The following is a 2,925-nucleotide window of genomic DNA, read 5'->3' on the forward strand; positions in this document are numbered from 1 at the left end:
GAATATAAATTTTTTTCTGAATATGTATAATTTTAAATTTAAAACTCATCTTCACCGTTCATTATCTAAATAATTATCATTAGAGTATCGTCACAAAAGATCATCTTGATTCGATAGCCCTAATATTCGATCTATAAATTAAATTTCGATGATCACGAATAATCGTATGATGATCTGATAGATAAACCACGATGGTCAAAAATTTAACGATGATCTCAGTAGTATTTGTAGATACTATCAAAATTTTACTTCAATCAGATATCATTATCATGATCAATTTAGCACAGAATGATTTTGATCGTTAAATAAAAAATAAGTGACCAAAAGGTCAAACAGCATCCGATTGAGGTAATTTTTTTATAAACGATCTTTTTTAGTATTTAATTATTTATACGATGATCCTAAAACTCAAATTGTACTTATATGAACGATCCAAAACTATATGTCTCTTCATACTCATTCTTAAAATCTTTAAGTAATTATACTTGTGCTTTTGTCAGATGTATTTAAGTCAAGGTATTCATATATACATATTTTGAATTTTACGATCACCACCATACAAATGGTTAAAGTACTAACAAAGATCATTTATAAAAAAAATTTGCATCAATCGGATGCTGTTTGGCCTTTTGATCATTCATTTTTTATTTAACAGCTAAAATCATCCATGCTAAATGGATCATGCTAATGATGTTCGATTGAAGTAAAATTTGGATAGTGTACTAAAAATATTATCCAGATATCGTTAAAATTTTTGCATCCATTGATGATCTCTATCTATCGATCATCATGCGATCGTTCGTGATCATTGAAATCAAATTTTAATGATCAACATAGCTAGGACTACCAGATCGAGTGATCTTTTGTGATGATACTCTAATATAATTATTTAGATAATGAATGATGAATATAGACTTTAAATTCTAAAATTATACATATTCAGAGAAAAAATTTATATTCTACCAACGGTAGTGGTTATAATGAACTGCTGCCATAGATGACCTATGATAGCGATTATTACAACCATTACGTAGATTTGATCTATGACAGGTTATTTCCAACTATTGTCTTAGGTTGGACCTACGGCAGCCGTTGTCATAACCAGTCTGTAGATCCAACCTATGGTAGCAAATCAAATAACTGCTACCGTAGGTTGAACCTACGGCAGCAGTTGGGAATAACTATTGCCGTAGGTCAAACTATGGTAGCGATTGATGTTGGTTCTATAGCAGTGATTTTCAAAATCTCTGCCATAGTAACCACTGCCATAGATCGTTATTGTAGTAGTGTACTACAACCAACTCAAAATTATAGGTACGGTAGGTTTGCTCATATAGTTTAAGTTGTTGGAGGCATATACTACCATCTTTTATTTTGTATAAAACATATCCTCAATCCTTTTTAGAGGCATGGCTATAAATAGTAAAACCTCATTTCAGATTGGTAGGATAAGGATGGGAGCTGACACCAAATGCCTTTCTGATTTTGAAAGCTCTTCTCATATTCTTATATACAAATAATTTAGTTCCTTGTAGGCTAAGTCAAAGGTACTACTATATAGAAAATCCTTCCACAAATCTTCTATAATATCTAGCTAGTCTGAGGAAGCTATGGACCTTTGATATATTAGTCGTCAGTTCCATTCACAATTGCTTCTACCTTTGCTAGATCCATAGAGATGCCTTCTTTAGAGATTATGTGCCTAAGAAAGAGAAGCTCTCGAGTCAGAATTGAATTTCTTCAGCTTTACATATAACCTTTGGTCTCTTAGTATATGCAATACTATTCTCAACTATCTTTTATGATCTCTTGACTCTTAGAAGATATCAAAATATCATCTATGAATACAATCATACACTATCCAAATAAGATCTAAATACTCTATTTATCATACCCATAAAGGTTGTGGGAGCATTTGTTAATCCAAAGGACATGGCCAAAATTTGTAGCACCCATATTTAGTCCGAAAGATTATTTTGGATATATAATCAATCTTGATTTTTAATTATGATGTCCAGGCCGTAGATCAATTTTAGAAAATACTTGGGTATCCTGAAGCTGATCAAAAAGATCATCAATCCTTTGTAGATGATATTTATTTCTAACTAACAGCTTATTCAATTTTTTATAGTCAATGCACAATCTTAGACTTTCATCCTTCTTGATAAAGAGTACTAGAGCATCCTATGGAGAGACACTGGGCCTAATGAAGTCTTTATCAAGCAACTTCTGAAGTTGCTCTTTAAGCTCCTTTAATTCAGCTTTAGAGATAGGTTCAATACTGGTATCAGATCAATAGAAAACTCTATCTTTTTATCTAAGGCTATTCTGGTAAATCTTTGGGAATACATCAAAAAACTCTCTAACTATTGAATATTTTCTACTTTCAACTCTTGCTGAGTATTTAAGATGCTAGCCAAATATCTCATAAATCTTTTCTCAACATTCTATATTCTTGCATGGATGATATGACTTTGATAGAAAGTAGGAACATTCATTCCACTACCAGAGAAGCTACAAGGTTTCTACCTTAGAATCTAAATGTCACTCTCTTCCTAAAGTAGTCCACCATAGCATGGTATCAGGTAAGCCAGTTCATCCCTTGGATGACATCAAAGTCCTTCAGATCAAATATAAGATTATGATCTTCGATACTTAAGGTACAAGATGGGAAAACGAAGTCAATCATGATGGTACTCCTATTTAAAGTAGAGATACACAATGCATCATCCAAGGCATAGGCATAATATCAGCCTTCTAATAAATCTGATGAAATAAAGGAGTGATAGCCCCAGGATCAAACAATACACAAGCATGTACAAATGTTACTTTGATAATACCCATCAAAAATTGAAATTCTACTATTACGATCAATCATAACTTTTAACATATAAGATCATAATTTCCAAATTAAACTAAGTTTGA

The sequence above is a fragment of the Elaeis guineensis genome, chromosome 5 (assembly GCF_000442705.2).
Source record: "Elaeis guineensis isolate ETL-2024a chromosome 5, EG11, whole genome shotgun sequence".
Taxonomy (NCBI): domain Eukaryota; kingdom Viridiplantae; phylum Streptophyta; class Magnoliopsida; order Arecales; family Arecaceae; genus Elaeis; species Elaeis guineensis.